At 46.1% G+C, this 24,823-nt stretch overlaps 1 protein-coding gene across 2 annotated transcripts in view; it reads left to right on the top strand.

The window, feature by feature from the left end:
• PTP4A3 (protein tyrosine phosphatase 4A3) overlaps positions 1 to 24,823 on the top strand; it is a 217,956-nt gene that overhangs the window by 154,245 nt on the left and 38,888 nt on the right. The window contains exon 1 of one of the 2 annotated variants that reach the window (XM_043973411.1): positions 14,730 to 14,988. The exons of the other annotated variant lie outside the window; for it this stretch is intronic. The gene's annotated coding sequence lies outside the window, so the exon portion shown is untranslated. Of the gene's footprint in view, positions 1 to 14,729; positions 14,989 to 24,823 lie in introns of those variants that run through there. 2 annotated transcript variants of the gene reach the window in all.

Here is a 24,823-nt window from a genome sequence, read left to right as displayed (position 1 = left end):
CTTGATTTCTCCAGATTCATAATGACCTTCTTTCAGCACCTCACTTAACATGTTGTCTAGCACTTAGCACTCTAATGTTCTTGCCATGTGACCTTCTGTAGCATCATTATCCAGGTGGTGGTCGCAGAGAGGCAGCTTGGAGTTGTGGATGGAGGAAGCGCTGAGCTTGTACTTGGAGACATGAGTTCAAACTTCACCTCTAACTGGGGGATCACGGTCAAGCCATTTAATCTTTCCTGAGTTTGAGACAGCTCTCTAAGACCAGAAGTTTGGGACCAGTTGCAGTGTGTGTTGGTGAAGAGTTCTACCTTGATGAAATCCCAGGTCTTTTCTGGATGAGTGTCTTATCCCCTTACTGGACTCTGAGGTTACTGAGGGAATCTTCTCCCTTGCAACTTTGTCCCCCAGAAGCCAGTATAATGCTCTGTACACAGCTGGCAGTATATTGTGATATTATGACTATGCCTATTCATCAGAGAGGTCATGCACAGCCTTCATTCACACTGTCCTGCTCCCCAAGATGGTCTGAGACACAGGCTCTTGACCTTCTAAGGGTCACGGAATCCTCTGGCACTCGGGGAAGCCTGTGGACTCCCCAGAATAAGGTGCATACAATAAAAGAGAGAGGATTGCAAAAGAAAACAATTATATTGAGATATATTTGTAAAAAGATATTTTGGAGGGGGCAACTAGATGGTGCAGTGGTTAAAGCACTGGCCCTGGATTCAGGAGTACCTGAGTTCAAATCCAGCCTCAGACACTTGACACTTACTAGCTGTGTGACCATGGGCAAGTCACTTAACCCCCATTGCCTAAAAAAAAAAAAAAAAGATATTTTGAAGGGGCAGCTAGGTGGCACAGTGGATAGAGCACTGGCCCTGGAGTCAGGGGGACCTGAGTTCAAATCTGGCCTCAGACACTTTACACTTACTAACTGTGTGACCCTAGGCAAGTCACTTAACCCCAATTGCATCACCAAAAAAAAAAAAGATATTTTGAAAAAGAAGTTTGTGGATTCCAGGTTAAGAACCCCTAAACCTAGTAAATAATAAATTCCCTCCCCAGAATTAAGCAAAGCCACGTTGATTATTAGATCAAAGTCAATGACATCAGCTACCAGGTTAGAATAGAAGGAAGATCAGGACTAGCAGGGACGTTGGACCATAGATTATCATAGCCGGAAGGGACTTCAGAACACAGAATTTCCGAAGGGCCTTAGAAAGTAGAATCTTAAAACCTACAGTGTGAGGAGCTCGGAGGAACTTGTCTAGGCCAGCTCCCTCATTCTGCTGGTGAGGAACCTGAAGTCCAGACACGGGAGGGGGATTGCCCAAAGGTTAAATGCAGAGCTGCGGGCCTTCCCCTTCCTCCCCACTCAGATAACACCTAATTCCCCATCTTCCACGTGGGGAATTAAATCCTAGATAAGAATAATAAATAACAATAAACAATAGATAACAAAGAGAGGGCGGGGAACCCTGGGACAGAGGAGCCAGGAGATAGGAGCCCTTGCTTTCACAGAGGAGGAGCATGTGGTTCAGAAAGGAGAAGGGACTTCCTGAAGGTCCCACAGCATCTCTCAGCTTTCTGTTTACCCGGGACAGACATCATGTTCTTCACGGCTGTAAGCACTTAAGAGATCTTGGTTGTATTATATTGTAGCTGAGGGCCCGGCATTTAAACCCAGGTTTTCTCAGTCCCAGGCTGTGCTTTTTCTAATACTTCTCTTAAAGTTGGGGTACGTAGAGACAAGTTCTCTCTGTGTGTGGCCAGCCCCTCCAAGGCCAGCTATCCCTGGTCATATCTCAGATTGTGGGTCCGTGGGGGCCTCATCTTCCCTCCTCCTCTTTTCCCCATGAGCCTTTAGAAGCTTGTGGCCTTTACAACTTGGCAACGGTCCCTCTACCCGAGCACAGAAGTCCCGAGGCATCAGATTCCCCAAAGGGAGCTGTGGTCTCTGTCCCCTCTGTAATTAGCCCTGATTGCACAGTGGAATGTTTTTGTTTGTAAAACCCCACTAAGAAGGGCAGGAGGCTGGGAAAGGAGTAGACTTTGATATTCCCTCTGGAGCCCTGTACTTGGAAGGCCTGCAAGGCTGTAGGCTTACCAAGGCGGTCAGCCTTCAGAGGGGGAGATGGAGCCAGCGGGATAACCCCCATGTCCCCCATTTTCCACCCTTCCCCATATTCCTCGGATTCTTCCAATTTGTTTTTCTCTCCTCCACACAGAATGCTCATCCCTCCCCTGGATGTTGACCAAGGGATATTCACCTGGTATATTCCTACATTCCCCCTCTTCTCTTTTTATTGTTTTTGTTTTTTTTCTTTTGGGGGGGGGGGCAGGGCAATGAGGGTTAAGTGACTTGCCCAGGGTCACACAGCTAGTAAATGTCAAGTGTCTGAGGTCAAATTTGAACTCAGGTCCTCCTGAATCCAGGGCTGGTGCTTTATCCACTGCACCACCTAGCTGCCTCCCCCCCACACCCCTTCTCTTTTAAGTTGGATGCTATGTCTCCTCCATTAGAATGGAAGCTTCTTGAGGGCAAGGACTATCTTTTTTTGGGGGGGGTGCGGTGAGGCAATTGGGGTTAAGTGACTTGCCCAGGGTCACACAGCTAGTACTTGTTAAGTGTCTAAGGTCGCATTTGAACTCAGGTCCTCCTGAATCCGGGCTGGTGCTTTATCCACTGCGCCACCTAGCTGCCCCCAAGAACTGTCTTTTGTCTCTTTTTGACCACCCCCCCAACATATAGCACAGTGCTTAGCACATAGTAGAAGCTTAATAAATGCTTATTGACCCAACAACAGTGAGAAGTGGTTTGTAGTTCTTTAGTTCCAAAGTCCCATGTTCTAATGTTCTATTAAGGTTCTACTCTAAGGCTTTGTGTTCTGAGGTTCTGTAAGTCTTAAGATTCTTCTGTTAGAGTACTTTGTGAATCTGAGACTTGCTCTATGATTTTCCCCCTTCCCCTGCCCTCACTCACTTTTCCTTCCTGTATACTGAGGCTCTGTGATTCATTTCCAGTGTTCCACGGATGGGTAGGCAAGAAACACTGTGGAAATGTAAGTTACAATGATTATGTATTTATTGAACACGGATGACATGCCTGCCCCTGTCTGCACTGAGTTGCCCTGGGAGAGATAAAAGAGAAAACGTGGACCCTGCTCATTTATGAGACCTAGGAGGCAACTGATAGATGTTTTGTGGCTGGAATCAAATTGGCAAAGATGAGTGACCCGCCATTGTCAGTAGTTAACAGAACAGTTCAGGTGTCTTTATTGTTATCAGGAGATGTTTTAATACAGACACTAGGTGCTGTATGAATTGACTGGCTGGAGAGATCAGCGCAGCCTGGGAAGGCATCCCAGAGGAAGTAGGGCTTGTTCTGGCCCCCAGAGGACAGGTGGAATTTGCAGAGGCAGAGAAAAGGGGGAGGGTAGAACAGGCAGAGCCAGAACGGCATCCCTGGCACTGTTTCAGGCTGGAACTTGAGACTCCTCAGCAGGAGGTGACTTCAGCAGAAGTTCTGATGCCCTTCCCCTTCTCCTCCACCCTGTGACGGTCTTGTCATGGCAGTCCTAGAGACATGTATGTTCCCTTCTCTGAGTCTCAATGTCTTCATATGTGAAATGGGGCATATGCTCATTCTTTTGGGAGGAAAGAATTCCAGCAATTACATTTGCCCTTTGATGTAGAGGGAAGCAAGCAGGGTCGGATCCATTCTGAGGAAGGCTGCAGGCTGCATCCTCAGCCAGCTTTGCTTCTCAGTTTGAGGAGTTTGCTCTCATATTCTCTCATGTCCTTTGAGTGACTAGCTTCTCTCATCACAGGCTCCAAAGTGCTTTCATACCACTAGACTATAATAGGTCAGCCAATGGAGTAGGTTTTATCAGCCCCTGCTAAATGCCAAGCACTCTGCTAAACTCTGAGGATACAAAGAGAAGCCAAAACCAAACCAAACTGTCCTCTGCTCTCAGCAAAGAGTTCACAATCTAATTCTTGGCCCAAGACAGCACAGAAGCCACCCCAGAGGAAGAAGACAGGTCTCCCTTATTTATTATTTTTTGACTTCTCTGGATAACATGGGGCAAGGCCTCTTTTTGCTGGGACTCACTTCTGTCCCCTAGCATAGAGGACAGAGCTTGGACCATGAAATCAGGAGATCTAGCTTTTGAATCTTGGATCAGAAACCTTCTTGATACAGGGCAAGTCCTTCATTTTTCTGAGTCCCAGGTTCCTCATCCATAAAAGAGGTAGCATGGTGTAGGACTAGTGTTGGCCTTCAATTGCCCATGAGCCAAATCCTACCCACTGCCTGCTTTTGTAGAGTGGGTGAGCTAAGAATGGTCTTTCATATGGTGGTGATTTGGCCCTTGGAAGAGCTCTAGTCTTGAAGTTAGGAAGACCTAAGTTCAAATCTTGTTTCTGACTTAGTAACTGTATAGCCCTGGTCAAGCTTAGTTTCCTTCCATGAGCCTCAGAGTTTTCTGCTCAGCAAAATGGGGGATAATAATACCTTGTGAGTTTGTTGTTAGGATCAAATGAGATAATGTGGGTAACACATTTTATAAGATCTAAAGCACTATAAAACTATGAACAATTATTCTTAGGAATAAGGACCAAGCTGGTGATTTCACTGATCCCCTGAGGAGAATTCACTAGGGAACTGTCCTGTATCATTGCAGGACATTGCCTTATCTACACCTTACAGTCTTAGAGGCTTAGAATGGCCTGGAACACCCCACTGCCTTGGGTCCTACAGCCATTTTTTGCCAGACATGGGACTTGAGAACAGGTCTTCTAGTCTCTGAGACCAGAGCTCTATTCACCAAGGTAAGATAAGAATCAATCACCAAGCATTTCTAATTCTTGCTTAATTAATCTTCTAGTTCATACCTCATAAACTCAAAAATGTCTGTAAATGTGATGTCATGTTATTGTCTATACCCAACTGCCTGTACTTTGGTGCTTAATGAATCTTAGTGGAATTGAATTTGGATCCTTCCATCAGCCATCTGATCTGGGTAGTGCAATGATCTCTCACCCTTTTTATCATGTGGGGAAACTGAGGCCTGGAAGGTGGAAGTGCTTTGCCTAAGGCCATACATCTGGGAAGTGGCAGAGACAGACTTCTCACTGAGCATTTATTAAGTGCTTTCTACAGGCCAGGCACTAAGTGCTAAGTGCTGGAGATTTAAAGAAAGGCAAGTACATTGTCTCTACACTCAGGATTATAATGGCAGAATGTATGGTACCTACTTTCCTGGGTTGCTTAGATTCTAATAGGAAGACAGCATTCGGGTAAGGATGTGAATACAAGTATATAAGTCAATATATATATATACACAAATACATACACACAGAGCATATATATGTGAATATAAGTATACATATATACATACATATGCACACACACAAGTAATATGGTGTAAATGGCAAGTAATCTCAGAGAGAAGCCAGGTGGAGGGATGTGTGTATATGGGGTGGGGGATTATTGGGGGGGGGGGACTGGAAAAAGCCTTCTACAGAAGGTGGATCTGATCTGATTCTTGATAGAAGACAGGGAGGCAGAGGTAAGAGGGAGAGCCTTCCAGGCCCGAGGAAGGGCAGACATTACAAAGACACACAGAGAGTTGGTATGTCATGTGTGAGGAATGGCAAGGAGTCAAATTGTGGAATACGTGGAAAGGAGTAAATTGTGTGAAGGCTGGAAAAGGAGGTGGGGGCTGGCTTCAAAAGCCAAGCAAGTAAACAAAAGTTGAGAACTATCTTTACATGTAACGGAAAAAATAAAATATCTCATAAAAAAAAAAAAAGCCAAGCAAAGCTTTTTAAATCCTAGAAATATTAGGGAGCCCCTGGGGTTCTGCCCAGGGGTGTCATCTAAACCTTCTTCATCCTATCAGAGTAGTTGTCAGAAGGATGATGTAGGGGCCTCAGCCTTTTTCCTAGACTACTGGGAGGCCGTGGAAGGTCCTGGGGCTCGCCCACTTCCTCATTATGTAGGGTTCAAGGGCTCCCTGAGGCTCTGCCCTTCTGCTCACCTCTTCTGGTATAGGTTTAAGGGGCATTCATGAAGAAACTGCATGCTCTGTGGCTCTGGCTCTGGTCGGCCTTGAGGCCCACCTGCCACTGAGTGGGAAGCCAGACCTGATTACCTTTCTGGGAAAGCTATTCTTAGCAGCCTTGAGGGAGCTCAGGGCTGTTCCTAGAATCTTTGGCCAATGCCCTGCAGGTGGCCCCAAGGGCTGCATGCCCAGCTCCTTCAGGACTCTCCTTACCTAACACAATTTGAGGCTGGAGGCTGAAATGCTCACAGGAGGAGATTATTTTTGATCTACCTTCAGGGTTCTGCCCCAATCCCTCTCCTTCAGGACTGGTGGGAAGAGGGTGGTGTTCTTCAGTTTGCCTTGACTGCCTCTCCCTATCCTTCATCCCACTCCCTCACATCTATGGACAGGCAAATTCCTCCTTGGCCTGAGGCTACCTGTATTATCTTGGATAAATCACTTTATTTTTCTGGGCCTCAGTTTTCACATTTGTCAAATGAGGGGTTGGACCATATGATCTCTAATGGTCCCTTCCAGCCCTAAGTCTCTGATCCCATAATTCTCCAAGAGGGGAGACTAGGAGTTAGGAGCCTAGGGTCAGAGTCTAAACTCTGCCATTCACATGCTGGGTGGCTTTCGGGCAGTTGATTAACCTGTCTTGGCCTTGGTTTGCCCATTTGTAAACTGAGGGGGTTGGACCAGATTAGTTCTAAGGTTCCCTCCCACTCTCACCTTCTATGAATGCATGTTTAAGAGGAGGCAGGCCCCTGGGGAAGGATCTGGTAGATGCTGAAATCCCGATGTTGCCTGGCTTGGGGAGTCGGTGCTGTCCCTCTGTGCCAACCCTTGGCTAATTGCAAGCACTCGGTCTGTTTTTCTTTTATGCCTGTTTGTTTTTCTTGGAAAACCTCGGAAGCCAATTCTCTTACCCAAGAGCAGAGGACCGCTGTGACTCAGCACTGTGGTCAGGTTATCTCCTGATGAGAGGGGGGCCTGGTTGTCTGGGAGCTGAGCCTCCTAAGCTCTGTTCCCAGCTCTGCTGAGGACTTGGGTGACAGGGAGGAGGGTTGGGGAAGGGGCCAAGGTCAGAAGGATCGTAGGACTTAGAGGCTGAAGGGATGGTAGACTGTAGAATGTCAGAGCTGGACAAGAGGTCTTCCTTATAAGGCAGAAGGTCAGAACTGGAAGGGACCTTAGGTGATGATGTTGCTTGATGCCGCTCATGTCAATTCTCTTGTCCAGGCTCCTAGTTTTACAGTTGAGGAAACTGAGGCCCTCAGAAGCTGTGATTTGCCTAAGGCACAGTGCCCAGCACATCTTAAAAGCTTAATGACAAAACTATACATGTTATCCCATAAATTCTCACAACAACCCTGGGACATAGGTGCTGCTGTTATCTTCATAAGGACACTGAGACAGACAGAGGTTGAGTAACTTCCCCAGGGTCATACAACTAATAAGTGTCTAAGGCCAAATTTGAACTCAGATCTCCTAGATCCCAAGTCTGTTGTTCTTACTTACTAGCTGCCTAGGTAGTTTGATTAATTGATTGCCTAGGATTGATTGATTGATATGGTCCCCAGAGGTAGCAAGTAAGAGACACAGGTTTTGAACTTAGGTCATGGAAGGTCAGAGTTGGAAGGAGATCTTAAAGATAATTAAGTCCAACTTCTTCATTTTATTTCTTTTTAAAGTTTTGTTTTTACATTACAGTCATTTCCAGATACCACACAACCCAACCAATCTATCAAGCCCTGCTTTGTCAAAGAGAGAAAAGATTAAGTACAACTGCCTGGTTCGGTGACCACATCACACGATATATACAAGATTCTGCTCCCAAAGTCCCCTGCCTCACCCAAGGAAAACAAAGAGATGCAGCAGCAGGCTTTTATTTTAGAGAGGAAGAGACTAAGATCCAGAGAGGGAAAGTGATGTTCCCAGTATTTTGCAGGGAGAACTCGAAGAGCAAGGATTAGAACCTAGATCTTCTGACTTTAACTTGGCAAGAGGCAACTTGGGAAGCAGAAGAGACAACACTGCAAAGAGGAAAGCATGCTAAGTTTGCTATCAGAAAGCCCTGGGTTCTGGTTCTGGTTCTGTTAACTGCTGATATGCTGAGGGAATGAAGGCAAGTCCCTATCAGGCTCTTTTTAACAGTCCTTGTCAGTAATATGCTGGGAAGTGTTTAACAACTGCTCTGGTTGGGGGAAGTGGATGAAGGACACACTTTCAGCTGGAATCTGCAACACTTTCTTAAGTCTAGACAATCAACAAAATACTCACAAGCTGGTTTTAGTAGGCTCCAGGTCACCCTTGCTTATACTACTTCTCCCTGATCAGAGGGTGTTAGGAAGAAAGTGTTGTGTAAGCTTTGAAATGCTACAGAAACTGGGATTTTATATTTATATATTTGTGTCCATGTCCATGTCCACGTTCATATCTATATACATACACATACATATACACATACACATACACATACACATACACATACACATACACATACACATACACATACACATAGGTAGGTGGAAGTGGTCCTGGAAGACTCATCTTCCTGAGTTCAAATCTGGTTTAGACTTTTACTAAGTATGTGACTCTGGGCCAATCACTTAACCCTGTTTGCCTCAGTTTCCTCATCTGTAAAATGAGCTGGAGAAAAAAAAAAATGGGAAACCACTCCAGGATCTTCTCCAAGAAAACCTCAAATGGGGTCACGAAGAGTTAGAACAACAACAGCAGCAACCATGAACAACAGAAACTGAGATTATTCTTCTGGCTCCCAACTCTCCCTTTCTAGCCATAGTACCTAAGGGAAGGGTGTGTTCCCTCCTGAGGTCAGTTTTTCATCATGGGGTGGGATCTCAAATTATACCCAGAAGCAGCTAGAGAAGGAGAGGAAATCACAGAGGTGGCTACAACATAGACAAAGGTTGGGCTCCCTACCCCCCAAATTCCCATTGAATCTGCTAACCAATAGCCCCTAAGCTGGGAGCAAGGCAATGTTTGGGCATCTTCGAGTAAAGCCAGGGAGCAGCAGCTCCCAGGAACCAAGCGAAGTTTTCTCTCCCCTTTAAGAGTAGGATGAGGAAGAGAAGAATTTGGGTATCATTCTTCTTCATCTATCAGTGGGGTTTGGGGATGAGGGAAGAGTAGTAGAGAGATGAAAGGAGAGAACCAGGAGTCATCCTGCCTTTTTAGCCTGTTCCTGTGACTTAGTGTCTTGGTGACCTTGGACAAATCACTTAACCTTCATAGTTTTCTATTTTCTTTTCATTCTGTAAAAGGAATGGGGTTAAACTATATGACTGCTACCATTTCTTGTTGTTCAGTCATGACTCTTTTTTTTTTTTAATTTTTTCCCATAAAAGTATTTTATTCTTTTCTAGTTACATGTAGAGATAGTTTGCAACATTTGTTTTTATAAGATTTCTAGTTTCAATTTTTCTCCCTCCCTCCCCTTCCTCCCCCTGCCCCAAGACAGCAAGCAATCCGATATAGGTTATATATGTTCAGTCACGACTCTTTGTGATTCTGTGGATCATGATGTTTTCTGGGCAAAGATACTGAAGCAGTTTGGCATTTCCTTCTCCAATTTTAGGCAGGCAGGGGTTAAGTGACTTGCCCAGGGTCACACAGCTAGTATGTATCTGAGATCAGATTTGAACTCTGGTCCTTCTGATTCCAGGCCTTGTGCTCTATCCACTGTGCCACCTAGCTGTCCCTCTACAGTTGCTACCAGCACTTAAATGTTGTGACCCTATGCTCTCTTCTCCAAGGTCTCCTGTCCTGCCTTCCTTCCTTTCCATGTTGCAATAACAGAGATTGCATTAACCTGGGGGTTTGTGTCCAGATTTCAGATGTGAATTTGGAGGGGGAAAATACAGCTTTATTTTCACTGACTTTTGGTTTCCTTCATATTTCTATGCATTTTCTTTTATGTGTCTTAAACACATTATTCTGAATTGTCTGTCAGAAGAGTCTATGACACACACAAAAAGATGAAAAGGCCCTGTGTTAATCAGAGGCTAGTGTCCAGAATGAGGGAAGTGATAATCCTCCCTAGTCCTCCCCTCTGTCCTCATTATATTGCACCCAGAGTATTGAGCTCAATTCTTTAACCACATTTTAGGAAAGACTTTAACAAGCAGGAGCATGGCCTGAGGGGTATGACTGTGGTCCCTGGGACCACAAACCAGGACCCAGCCCACGGCACCAGGAATATTTAACCTAGAGAAGAAAAAAAAGGCACAGAAGGGAACGTATTAGCTCCCTGGAAGGGCTTTTGAATGGGAGAGGCAGTAGACTTATTTTGTGTGTTCTCAGAAGGCAGAAGTGGGTACAGTCTGGGGAAGTTACAGGGAGACTTTTTTTGTTGTTCAGTCTCGTCTGACTCTTTGTGACCCCATTTGAGGTTTTCTCAGCAAAGATACTGGAGTGGTTTGCCACTTCCTTCTTCAGCTCATCTTACAGATGAGTAAACTGAGGCAAACAGGGTTTGCCCAGGGTCACACAGCTAGTGTCTGAGGCCAGATTTGAGCTCATGTCCTCCTGACTCCAGGCCCAGCACTTTAACCACCGCACCACCTAGCTCCCTCTCCACTGTGATAGCCACCACCTTATTTCAGGCCCTCAACTCCTCTTGTCTGCAGCCGTCTCCCTGCTTCTAGTCACTTCCTACTCCTATCCATCCTCCCCGTGGCTGCCAAAATCATCTCCCTGAAGCATAGTTCTGATCAAGCAACTCCCCTACTCAAACTCCAGGGACTTCTAATTGCCTACACATAAAATAGAAACTCTTCAGCTTGGCATTTAAAGGCCTTCACAGCTCAGCTCTAGCCCACTTTTCTAGACTTATTTCACATTGCTTCCCTCCATATGCTTGGGTGCACACACTAGTACATACCCTCCATATACTAGGCATCACAGTGGCTAGAGAGGTACACCTGGAGTCAGGATCACCTAGGTTCAAATCCTGCCTCGGACACTCCCCTAGCTATGTGACCCTGAACAAGCTATTTAACTTTTCTCAGCCTCAGTTTCCTCATCTGTAAAATAGGAATAATGGCACTTAGCTCCAAGGGTTGTTGTGACCATCAAATGACATCCTATATAAAACTCCTAAAATGCTACATAAATCAGCATCATCACTCATCTCTGTTCTAGCCCCCTACTGGCCGACCTGGTGTTCAACATTCTACCTCCTTGTGGAAGGCCTTGGGACCCACCGTGCCATTGCCTTGAACACATTCCTTCTTCACCTCTGAATCTTGGCATCCCTAGCTCTCTTCATGGCTCAGCTCATGTGTTCCCTGTGTTGCATTAGCTTAGCTAAACCTCCTGCCCTCCCCCACCCCCACCCCCACCCCAGTAGAACATAAACATTTTGTCTTTGTATGGCAGTGCTCAGCCAAGTGGTGCCTGGTGTATTGAAGGTGCTTGGTAAATACATATTGAATCGCTGAATTGAATTTGACCCTAGGGAGGACCTGCCACCTCTCTGTGTTTTACCTTGCTCCCATATGATTTTACTCATCTGGAAAATAGGGATGATTTCGGGGCTGCCTACGTGGTTGCTTGGAATGTGATATGTAAACCCTACTGTGCTCTAGTTATTTCACATCCTGCGAAATTCTAGACAGAAGTCAGGCTGGACAGCAGGTCTCCAGACTCCCAAGCCAGTTGATGCAGCTGTATTGATTCCAGAAGGATCTCAAGGGAGGGATGTTGGTACCTTTGACTCTGGGTTGGGTAAGGTGTGAGATTCCTCGAAAATGGCTTCCTGGTTGCGTTCCTGTGCTGCCCAGAGACCTGAGTTCTCATCCTGCCCTTGTTGCTTATGTTGGCTGCCCTCAGGCCCAGTGACTTTCCCTTTCTGACCTGGTGGAGGTGAGGGTTGGGTATGCCCATTGAAACATCTCCTGGCCATATTATTGAGGGTCTATTTGACTGGCTGTGTCAATCCTTTCAACTTCCAAACCCATGCTTTTGAGCATTAGTTCTACTGCTTTACTACTTGTGAGACTCGGGGGAATAGACTTATTAACCTTTTCTAAGCCTCAGTTTTGTCATCTCTGAAATAGAGATAATAATGTTTGTGCTACCTCAATTCTGCTATTTTCACTTGTTTCATCCTTGGATCTGAGTTGAAGATTCTGTAAGCATACTAAACAAACTGGTCCCTACCATAATCAGGGTTTGCTCATGGCTAACACTTGCCCTTGGCTCTACTCCCTAAATGCACAGCCCCTTGTTCCGGGCTCCTGCAACTTCCTACACTTTCCACCTCTAGGCAGGCTGGCCTTGGAGTCAGGAGACACTTGGATTCTAATACTGTGAGGGACACTCACTAGCTGTGTGACCATGGGCTACTTAACCTCTCTGAGCCTCAGTTTCTTCATCTGTAAAATGGGAATGATAGTATCTGGAGCACCTATCTTATGGGAGATGGGAGTGGAGGGGGTGTTGTGAGGCTCAAATGAAAGACTGTGTGGAAAACACTTTTGAAAACTTTAAAGTGCAATTTTAAGCTTTCATAAATTCAGAAGTATATAATACTACAAACTTGCCCCAAAACATCATTTCTTGAAAGTTTGATTTAAAAAATTTTTCACACTCATTTCATTTTGTGGCTTTTATGTAATGAATTTGAGATTTTTACCTCGAACAAAATGGGACATCCTGTCATTGTGTATTGCTTGTAACAGACCAATGATTTGGTCCTCTTCCTTGTCCAGCTCAGTCATCTGATCTATCTCCTTTAGACTGTTTCTTGTGGGGTCACGGCAGAATTGTCCTATGCATCACAACCCCAATGTTTGAATGACCGAAGGTCCTTTCAGCCCCAGAGCAGCAGTTGGCCAAAGGTTGTTTTACAAAGTTTGAAACTTGACTAGAGGGATGTATAGCACATGACTGTGGTTCTGTTGAATTTTTTTTTTTTTTTTTTTAGTGAGGCAATTGGGGTTAAGTGACTTGCCCAGGGTCACACAGCTAGTAAGTGTTAAGTGTCTGAGGCCGGATTTGAACTCAGGTACTCCTGATTCCAGGGCCGGTGCTCTATCCACTGTGCCATCTAGCTGCCCTCTGTTGAATTTTAATAAGAATCATATTATTATTTTAAAATGGCAATAATTACCCTTTCACATGTTGTTGTGGGTTTATTTTTTGTAAGTGTGCAGCATTTATACTTTTGAAGTTATTAAAGCTTTAAAACTTCACTGAGACTTTTGCGACATGTTGTAGAAATGCTCATTTCCTCCCCCTCCAGCCTTCACAGGCTGATGGAATTGTTTTCTCCCATCTTTTCTTCCGCGGTGGGCTCATTTACAGTAAGTATCAGTAGGCTGTTTGGGGGAGAGAGCCTGATGGGAGTGAGGGAGGTGGAGTGTCAAAGTGGGAGATAGAAAGGCCTAGGTTTGAATCCCACTCAGACACCAGCTGCGTGTGTGACCCTGGGCAGATCACTGAATTTCAGTTTCCTCATCAGTGAAATGGTGATCACAATAGCACCCGCCTCCCAGGCTTGTTGGGGAGCATGGGATAAGATGATGTTATTGGCCTATTGGTGGGTTGGTTTTTTTTAATCTTCCATCTTGGTTCTTGGTTGTGTCCCCAGCCCTAGCATGGTGTCTGGGACCTAGTAGGTGCTTTATAAATGTCTGACTGCAGCTAGGGTGCAGTGAATTGAGCACTGAGCCTCTAATCAGAAAACTTGAGTTCAAATGTGGCCTCATGTACTTACTAGTGACCCAGGGCAAGTCACTTAACCTCTGTCTGCCTCAGTTATCTCAACTGTAAATGCGGATCATAATGCTCCCAGGGTGGTTGTGAGGATCAAATGAGAAAGTGCTTGGAACATAGTAGGCACTTAATAAATGCTTGTTTCCTTCCTTCCATGACAAAGGTTAACAGCCCCCGACCTCATGATAGGCATCATAGCTTAGCATGATGGGAGTCAGGAGGCCAATGGGGTTTTTCCTTTTTTTTTCTCTCTCTCTCTCTAACACTTTATGGTTAACAACCCTCTGCTCTCACAAGCTGTCTGGGGAAGCAGATTATGTAGAATTCTAGTCTTGTAGGGCTCAGAGGAAGCTTAGAGAACCTTTCATTTCCCAGAGAAGGAAGGAGGCTGTCTCAGAGACGGACTTGCCTCAGGTCACATAGCGATCGGTGGCATAGCCTTGACTGGAATCCAGCTCACTTGCCCACCAGCCAGAGGTCTCAGCTGCCTGCCCCCAAGGTTTGTGGACTCCCACCTGCTGCTTTTTGCAACTCTACTCTTAGTCATTTGTTGTCCAGCTCCCATAACCCTGTTGCCCTTAACACTGTGGGCAACGTCTGGAGTTTGTTGCCATGGATCAGAGTGGGGAGCACCTTAATTTACTGCTGCTTGCCCCCTCTCCTGTCTTCTCTGACTTCCAGAGCTCCCTTGCTCTGTTTTTTTCCTCCCAGCAAGTCTGCTTGCAGATGCCTGACTCTAAATATAGAAAACAGGTGTGGGTGAGCAGCAAGGGGCCTGGTGTTTATCAGCGGGGCCTTCGCCGTCTCCTGCTTTCAAAACAAGCCCGTCCGAGCCACCCCATCCTAATGGGGAAGACTTGGGCCTGGCCACGTGATGCCTGTGCAGCTCTATAAATAGCCTCGGAAATATGTTGCTCGGGCTATTGAATATCCCCGGAGAGCCGTGGGATCCGTCCCTGCTCGGGTTCCTGCTTCCTACAGGAAGCTTCTGGGAGGATGGGAGTTGTTTACCACCTCAGGCAATAGCAGCCCTGAAGTGTGCCTGCCCCGGCGTGGTGGGTGCTGCTGAGGACCGGAGAGGGAAGCCGGCCAGGGTCCAGGAGGGCTAGTCCAGGCCACAGGCTCCCAGCAACAGCTGGCCTCCAGAGCTGGAGAGGGATGGAGATGGCCGTTGGCCCCTCGCTCTCAGGATTGGGTAAGCTGGGCATGGTGAAACCCCGTGCCTGAATACCTGAGCCCTCCCCCGGGGTGATGCATGGGATAGAGGTTACCATGTTCTCTCTCTTCTGGGAACATGGAAGCAGCAATCAATCAGCAAGATAGAGAACAGGCAGAAAGATCAGAACCCCCCGGGGTTCATATTCAAATTCTGCTTCTTCCTAATTGCTTGTCATTGGGCAGGTCATCAACCTATCTGGGCCTCAGTCTCTTCTGTCTATAAAATGATTCTTAAAGTGCCCTTCCAGCTTGTTAGTCATGGAATCCTGACTAGAATGTCTGAACCAACCCCCCTTCCTCCTCCCTGGGTTCTGAGGCAGCCGCAGAAGGATGGAATCAGCCGAGAGCAACAGGGTCCCCTGGCTGAGCCCCGAGCCAGGGAAGAGGGAGGCCAAGAGACACAGGGAGGAGGGATGGGCAAGGGGGAGAGAAGCAGTCCTGGTGCACCCTGGAACATCCGTGGGGCTGGAGCGAGAGCATGGGGCCGAGGGCTGCCTGCATCGGGTTCCTGAATGGAGGACGTGACGTCGGCCCTTTGCTGAGTGAAGAGAGGAAAGAAAGAAAGAGAAAAGCAACAGCTTTGTTGAGCTGACCAGGAACTCATAAGCTATGTTCCAGCGCGTGGAGTGGGTGGGGAGCGGTGGGTAACTCAGTAACTCAGAAGCAAGCAGCCGGTCGTCCCACAGTGGTTACTCTGTGGCTGGGGAATCCTCTTCAGGTCTGCTGTGTAGGTGGCTTTCCTTGGTGCACTTGACTTGCCTGTCCGGTGCCTGTTCTTTTTTTGCATGTTTTTAGACCATGCATGTCCCTTCTGAGTCCATGGCAGTGGAACCACGAAGCAGATTCCCAGGCTTGTCCTGGGAGCAGGACCACCTGACTTTACTGGTCTCAGTGGATAGAGGGCTGGGCTGCATGTGGGGTCAGGAGGCCTGGCTTCCCATCTCCGCCTCCCCCATGAGCTGTGGGACCATGATCCAGCAGCTTAACCTCTGTTCTCTCCTCTGTGAAACAAGAATGACAATTGCACCGAAATCCTCACAAGCCTCTTGTGAGGAGCCAATCGAATGAATGGAATAGGCATTTATAAGTACTTGCTGCATGCCTTGCACTGTGCTAAGCATTCTGCAAATATAATCTCGTTTGATGCCCACAACTCGGGGAGGTAACCATTTGACAGATGAGGAAGTGAACCAAACACATTAAGTGATTTGCCCAGGGTCACACAGTAAGTGTCTGAGGCTGAATTTTGAACTCAGGTCTTCCTGACTCCAGGCTCAGTGGTTTTTCCACTGAACCACACACACTTACCTAGAGACTATGTAAGATAGGTTACTAACCTATGAAGTTTAAAGCACTTTATAAGTAGATGGTGTTACCATGAGACAGATAAATAAGAATAGCTTGTGTGTAACAGGTGATTTATAAAATGTGTTGATTTTATTTGAAACATAGTAGAAAGAAGGGTGCAGCTAGGTGGTGCAGTGGATAAAACACTGGCCCTGGAGTCAGGAGTACCTGGGTTCAAATCCAGCCTCAGACACTTAACACTTACTAGCTGTGTGACCCTGGGCAAGTCACTTAACCCCAATTGCCTCACTTAAAAAAAAAAAAAAGAAAGAACCCTGAATTTAGAGCTGTGAGCCCTGAGTTTGTGTATCAGTGCCAATACTTAACTTAGATCTTTGACCTAGGATAAATCACTGGCATCTGGTGGGACCTCACTTTCCTTATCTCTAAAATGGGCGTAATAATACTTGCACAGGATTGCTTGATGAAAGCCCTTTCGAAGTGCTTGGCAGATTTGTTATTCCTTAATGAAATGCTTGTCAACTGACTAAATCTTAAGTTGTTACAGAGACAGAGAGTTTTATTATTTGTGGAGTGAGCTCTGTAGAAGATAGAATGGAGGCCAGCTGCTTGGGATGATTGTGTGCTGAAGGAATGTGTGGAAATGGATGTGGCTGCCTGATGCTGCCTTCAGAACAGGTCTTTATTCATTTATCCTCATTCTATATGTTGGCAAGCTGAGGCCTGGGCTGATGTGCTGGAGAACCCATCTAAGTTATAGCTGGCTGAGCTGAACTGATAGCCGCTGATTTGGGGGCAGCAGACTTTGAAGGAATAAATCTGGAATTAGTGGGGTTAGTCTCTCATCATGGGGGGAGGGCTAGCCTGGCATAGCAGACCTCCCAGGGGCTAGCCTGGGATAGCATGTATCCCAGGGATGTGTTGAATAAAGCTTGCCATGGCTAGTCAGGGGTGACAATCCTCACAAGGACTATCCTACAGGGAAAGACCTCCAAGGGAGCGCAGCTAGGTGGTGCAGTGGATAAAGCACTGGCTTTGGATTCAGGAGGACCTGAGTTCAAATTCGGCCTCAGACACTTGACACTTACTAACTGTGTGACCCTGGGCAAGTCACTTAACCCTTATTGCCCCACTTGAAATAATAAAAAAAAGAAAGACCTCCAAGGGTCTGATGTGAGGGAAAATTCCTCCTAAGTGCTTACCTGTCATCCCCACAGCATGTGTTGTACTTGATCAGGGAGTGACAGAACCCAGCTCTTTTATCAGAAGACCCAGTGTGGGCCCTATGTCCTAAGGCTGTGCTGCCTGATGCCTTTTTGTTGAGATCCCCTATGTTCTGTGCACATGCTCCTCAGTGGCGCTGCTCCACCCCGTGTCCCTCACCGAGGCTGGCTGGTGATAGTGGACTCGTGGAAAAGGCTAAATGTGCTTCCTATTTTGGAAACTGAGCTTCTGCCTGAGTCAGGCACTCTGCTGCCCTCCCCGCCCATCTCTGCCCTGAGAATTGGGGAGTTTTACAGGGCAGGTCTCCGGGGAAATGCCCACTGTGGTCCAGAGAGCGGTGAGTGTGTGGTTGTAATCATAATTAAAAGATTTAGGGGCAGCTGGGTGGTGTACTGGATAGAGCACCAGCCCTGGAGTCAGGAGGACCTGAGTTCAAATTTGACCTCAGACACTTGACACTGACCCTAGGCAAGTCACTTAACCCCAATTGCCTCACCCCCCCCCAAAAAAAAATTTCAAAGATTTATAATATTGTGATTCCAATGACGGCTCATCTTTCTATAGCTCTTAGAGCTTATAAGGCACTTTCCCTCACTACAGCCCTTTGACACGGGTTGTTTGAGTATTCTTATCCCCATTTTGCCATTGAGGACCCGAGGAGGTGAGAGGCACTGTGGCGTAATGGGAAAACACCTGGTTTTGGAGTCAGGTTTGGAGTCAGGAGATGGTACTTGAACTCCTAGGAGCTGACGAGTAAGTGTGGAGGGAGAACACCTCTTTCCCCCAGCAGTGACCTTTCTTCACCTATGGAGCTATGAGGAGACATGACTTGGGTTTCACCTGTCTGGCCTTATCCATAACTATTTTCCCCACTAGATTATATAGGCCCCTCTCTCCATTTACATCAGGAGACAATTATTTCCCTGGCCCTCTGGTCCTGATCCCATTTAGGAGATGGAGTTACCTAGACACTGTAGGTATCAGTCCTAGTCCATTCATTTGATTTGCTCCTCACAAAAGGTCACTATGTTAAATAGGACCCCAGCTGTGCATTCCTGATAGGATCAAACCACTAGTCCTTAGCATGGCCTTCAAAGCCCTCTTTGCTTTGAATAAGGCCATCTGGCCTTATTTCCTACTTCTGACCTCATTTCTTCTTCACCACCAATCCTCAGCTTCAACCAAATCTAGTCCCCATTTTTCAAATGACTTTTTATATGGACAAAAGCATGTCATTTCACTTTTCTGGCCTTGGTAAAATGAAGGCTGCTAATGGCTCTTCCAGCCTTTTCATTCCATGTTCTAAGTGTCCTTCTCTGACATTCTGTATTCTAAGGCCCTTCTACTTTCTCATTACACATTCTAAGTGCCTTTCTCAGGGCTCTTCCGATCTTGCCATTCTATGTTCTAATTTCCCTTCTCACTCTGTCATTCTGTATTTATATATTTATATATATATATAGGTATAGGGCGGGGCAATGAGGGTTAAGTGACTTGCCCAGGGTCGCACAGCTAGTAAGTGTCAAGTGTCTGAGGCCGGATTTGAACTCATGTCCTCCTGAATCCAGGGCCGGTGCTTTATCCACTGCATCACCTACCTGCCCCTGAAATTCTATATTCTAAAGGCCCTTCTACCTTCCCATTCCATGTTCTAAGTGCCCTTCTCATTCTGACATTCTGTATTCTAAGGCCCTTCCATCTTTAAGCTCACGAATTTCCTCGTTCCCTAATTAGTCTTTGGACACAGCATGCTTAGCCATTCTCTGTCTTTGCTCACCAATCACACGCTTAGAATTTAACCTTCTGGGAATACTATTAGTATTCATCTCAGTGCTTCAGACATAGAGGAGTCTGCAGGAGGGTGGGGGATTTGGATGAGAAATGTCAGGTCAGGTATTTCCCTGGTAACTCTGGCCCACTCATGTATGGGAGAGTGGCAGTTCAAAATGAAAGCCTCTCAGAGGAGGACAAGGCCTCAGAGGTCATCTAGTTCTCAAGTTAACTCTGTGGGCTCAAGCCTGAGCCCCCACTCTGGCCCCAGGGGAAACCTCCGCCCACCTGAGATTTTCGGTTAGTAACAAGGTGAGCAAATGTGCCGGCTTCAGACCCTAGCAGCTGCTGATGTCAGAATCATCATCTGTCTGAGGAGGACAGAGATCCTATGCTGATCTGAGTGGATCTGAAACCAGAAGGTTAGAGCCGAAAGGGTGGTCAGGACATAAGACCACGGAACGTCAGAGCAGGAAGGGGCCTCCTGGGACACCATCCTAATTCATTCCCCTTATTTTGCAAGGGAGCAAACACTGTGTCCCGGTCAGGGAGAAGTGATTTGCCTGAGGTCACACGGGGTGGGGGGGGGCGTGTTTGGTAGTGCTCAAACTGGCTAGAATCCAGGTCTCCTGAATTCTTAGCAAAGGGCTCTTTTTACTGCAATAGACTTCTGATAGCAGTGCTTCACATGTACAGAGCTGCTTAAGGATTTCAAAGAGAGTGTCTGATCTGGTTCTCACAACAGTGTGAGGCAGGAGATGTTATCACCCCTATTTCATAGATGAGGACCTCAAGACTCAGAGACCCCAGGTCTTCTGTCTGCGACTGCGTGTTGTCCATCCAGACTACAGGCATAGACCTCTCTGCGTCGTTCATGACCCCGACATCTGGGATCTGGGGCTGTCTTGCCTTGGCAGGTAATGAGGAGTCTTGCTGTGCTCATTTTCCTCACCAGCCCTTAATTTTCAGGGAGACCTTTCCTCTTCCCACTCCAAGGTCCTTGTGTCTGACCAACATGAAGCAGAACATTCAGGTGTTGAAGTACCAAGGTTCCTTTTCCTTTTGGAAGTTGTTGAGAGAAGAGGTAGAGGGGGCAGCTGCAGGACCATCCTGCCGTGACTTCCTACCCAGCCTGGGATTGACCTTATTTATACCCAAGAGGCTTCATTTTGTAGACTGACAATGCAGGGGGATTGAATGGCTGGGACCAGCACCCAGAATCATAGAATTTCATTCTCAAGAGTAGGAAAGGACCTCATGAGTGATCTAATCATCCCTATAAGACCCAGAATCTCTTCTCTAGCCCTGCAGACAAATGGTCATTGAGCTTACTGTGTGAAGACCTCCAGGAACGGGGAACTCAGTCCCTCAAGGTGGTCATAACCCTCTGCATTTTTTTTAAATTATCTCTTATTGTTAGCTCTTTCTGCTGAACCAAAAATCTTCCTTTCTTGAACTTCCTCAGATTGCTCCTACTGCTGCCTTTTCAGACCAAGCAGAAGGGGGCTAATTTCCCTTCCCCAGACAGCTCTTCAGATAATTGAAACCCACTCTCCTGGCATGGGCCCCTAACAACTCTAGTTCCTCCTGTCAGTTCCCTTATGGCATGATCTCTCCGACTCTCACCATCCTGGTCACCCTGCCCTGGATATGTTTCAGTTTGTCAGTGTCCTTTCTAAAATGTGGCACCCGGAATAGAATCCCTGTCCAGAATAGAATCGAGCCCTCAGATGCACAACACTGCAAAAATGTCAGCTTCATCTTTCTGGACTCTAGCCTCCCAAACTACCCTGCCAATTACTTCCTTGGTGTAGATTTGTATTTATTCTCTTTGTAGTTATGCTATGCATGCTTATTAAATGCTTGTCTCCCATATTAGAATGTAAATCCTTTGTTTTTATTCCTTGTATTTGTATCCCCTGTGCCTAGCATATGGGAGGTGCTTAATAAATGCTTGACTAATCTGACCTAACGCCATGTTAGTTTTTTTGGCTGCTCTGACACACTGTTGACTCATTAAGCTTGAAGTCCACCAGACCATCAGATCTTTTTCCCATAATCTGATGTCTCACGATACCTCTCTTCATTTCCATATTTGTGCAGCTGATACTTCAGACCTAAGCATAGGACTTTACATTTATCTGTCCCTATTACATTTCATCCTGTTTGATTCAGGCCAGAGTTTGTTTTTGCATGCTGGTGATATTATCTCCAAAGGCCACAGTTTTCATCCCTGCCTTATGCTAGGATCATCAGGATTTATGGCAATTTTATCAATATGACATCTATTCTTTATCTAAGCCTTTACTTTTTTTTTAAAGTTGCAGATTTCCTTAGATATAAGGAAAGGCTCCCTAACAATTAGATTTATACAAAATTGTAAGGGTCTGCTTTAAGAGGTAGTGGGTGGGCTCCTGGAGAGCTTCAAATGTCAGAGATGTTGTAAAGAAGATTCCTGTATTTTTGGGGGTCTTCCAGTTCTGAGGTTATGGGATGTAATAATATTGAACAAAACAGAAGGCAGGACAAGAACCTTAGGACACTACACCAAAGACCTGTTGATCCCTCATTTATTTAAATGGATGTGAAGAGGAAATAGCTCTAGTAATTGGAAGGATTCAGAAAAGTCTCATGTTGGAAGAAGTAGCTGAACTAAACTTTGAAGTCAAACAGGAATCCTAGGGCAAAATCCAAGGGTAAAAGGTGAATCAGCCAAGACCTATGAGAGATTTCTTTTACATCTCAGGATCATAGATTTTAGAGCCAGAAGGGACACAGAGGTCATCTAGTCCCTCTCCCCAGTTTAGAGATGAGGAGGAAGCCCAGAGCAATTAAGGGATTTGCCCAAAGTGACACAAAGTGTTAGGGCCAGATTTAGGACCTGAACCCAGCTCTCCCTGACTCCAAGTCCTGCATGTGTGGAGTGACCCCAAAGTCTTATTGAAATTTTAAGCTATTGAAGCTTCAAGCTGCAATAAGACTTTAGGCTCACCCTGTATACTGCTGCCCCTTGGTTTATCTGGCAGAGAAGACTTCATTTAGAGGGAGCCCCAGAGTTGGGTCTTGAAGGACAAGAAAGAAAGGGTTGACTCTTCTGACCTGGGGGGGTAGGGTGGGGAGGGGGATGACCTATATATTGGATTGAATTCTGATTTTTGAGGTCACGGGAAACACCATGGAAAAGATGGATTTTCTCCCCTCCATATGCTACTTAGAGGTGGGGAGTGGGGCAGAAGATGTACTTATCTATGTAATTAAGGTCTGATGTGGCTATCCAATCTTCAGACCCAGTGTTCAATAAGAAGGCATCCTAGGGGGCCATGGGGAGGCCCCTGCCTTTGACTTCATTCACAGCTTTCCAGGGTATCAGTACCTCCCCTGAGAGTCATTCATGGGATCCCTTTGTTGTCTTTGCCTTCTGCAGTTCTTCTCACTTGTCAGGTTCATCTTTGATTTGGCACCTTTCTTCAAGATGTCTCAATTCTCTCCCTTGTCCTCTTCATTCCCCTCCCAAATCTGGAATATTATCCCATTTTTTCCTACCTCTCCACAGCCAACTGATGCTTCCAGACTCTACTCAGGTTTCTACTTCTTCCAGAAAGCCTTCCCTGACTACCAGGAGCAATGAGTGGAAGTGACTGAGAGGCATATTTAGGCTGAATCAGAGACACCCGAAATAGTCTGCCTTGGGCAATAGAAGGTTTTCCCAACTTCGGAGGTTTTCAAGTATAGCCCGAGCTGGACACTTTTTGGGGATGTGGGAGAGGGGGATCCTGTTCAGGTTTGGGTTGGAGTAGATTTCTGATCATCTTCCTTCCCATGCTGAGTTCTCAGGTGTGGTCTGCAGACCCCCTGGGGCATCCCTGAAACCTTGCCAGGGAGATAGGAAGTCAAAACTATCTCCTTCTCCTCCTCCTCCTCTTCCTCCTTCTTCCTCCTCCTTCTCCTTCTCCTCTTCCTTTTCCTTCACCTCATTCTTCTCCTCCTTACTTTTCCTTCTTCTCCTCCTTTCTCCTTCCTTTTCCTTTTCTTTCTCCTCCTTTTCCCCCTTCCCTCCTCCCCTCCTTTTTTCTTCTCCCTTCCTTTTCTTCCTCCCTACTCCTTCCCTTAACCTTCCTCCCTTCTTCCTTCTACTTCTTCCTCCATCATCATCAGTTTTAAATTTATAATAAAGTAAATATTCATAGATATCATCCACATAAAAACTTTTTGGGGGGGAGAGTATTTTGAAGAGTTTAAAGGGCTCCTGACACTAAAAAGGGTTTTTTTTTGTTTTGTTTTGTTTTTGCGGGGCAATGGGGGTTAAGTGACTTGCCCAGGGTCACACAGCTAGTAAGTGTCAAGTGTCTGAGGCCGGATTTGAACTCAGGTACTTCTGAATACAGGGCCGGTGCTTTATCCACTGCACCACCTAGCTGCCCCTACACTAAAAAGTTTGAGAGTCACCACTCTAGAAGACACTGTGGACCACTGAGATACTGTCCTTCTGAGAACTTATCTAGCCTTCAGAAACTGGCATCCATAATAGAAATTGAACCAAGGAGGCAGCATGGTTGAATGGAAAGGATGTTTGAGTGACAAAACCTAGATTTGAATACTAACCCTGTTAGTAGTGACTGTGTGACCCTAGAGAAGTTACTTCTCTTCCCTTCTGTTAAATGAGAGGGTTTGGCTGGATCCTTTCTAAGGTCTGGATTGCCATAACATTAAGAGCTGAACTCAAACCTGGACTGCCCCTAGATTCAGAGAATCAACATCACAAATTTATCTGCAAGAGGCCCAGGGGTCTTAGTGAACTGAATAATGTGAGTCAATTGAGTGACATGGCAGCCAAGAGAGCTAGTTAGAGTTTCAGCTTCCTTAGGAGTGTCTTGGCTTCATTAATGTCCAGAGTGAAAGAGGTGATATCTATACTGTATTCTTCCATGGTCAGTATTGCATTCGATTCCAGGCACCCCATTTTAGGAAGGACATTGATTAACTGGAGAGCATCAAGGGCCTTGAAATCATAATCTAGCAAGAGTGATGGACAGAATTAAAAACTGTTTAACTTTAAGGCTAGCCATTTTTAAGTACTTGAAGGGCTTTTGTGTAGAAGGGGAAAAGGGAGAGATCACAGATTTAGGGCCAGAAGGGACCTCAGAAGCCAGCCCTTCATTTTACAGGTGAGGAAACTGAGGCCTAGTGAAGTGACTTGTTCACAGTCACTCTGTTGACAAGTAGCAGGTGGAGACTCAGGCTGAAGCCCTTGGGTTCCAAAGACAACATTCTTGTTCTGCTTGTACCCAAGGAGGACCAGAGCTGGGACCAACGATGGGAGCTGTAGAGAGGAAAATTTCAGCCCAACTATAAGGTGGTTGTTGTTTATCCTTCATTCTCAAAGAGGACCATGACATCAAGGTGATGTTCTTATTCTTAACCTGGAGTCCCTCATTTCAGTATAATTGATTTCTCTTTTTATCTTATGTATCTTATTATATGCATTTACAAACAGTATTCTGAAAAAGGGT

This window comes from Dromiciops gliroides, chromosome 1 (genome assembly GCF_019393635.1).
Source record: "Dromiciops gliroides isolate mDroGli1 chromosome 1, mDroGli1.pri, whole genome shotgun sequence".
Taxonomy (NCBI): domain Eukaryota; kingdom Metazoa; phylum Chordata; class Mammalia; order Microbiotheria; family Microbiotheriidae; genus Dromiciops; species Dromiciops gliroides.
This window is presented reverse-complemented; position numbering and strand designations above follow the sequence as displayed.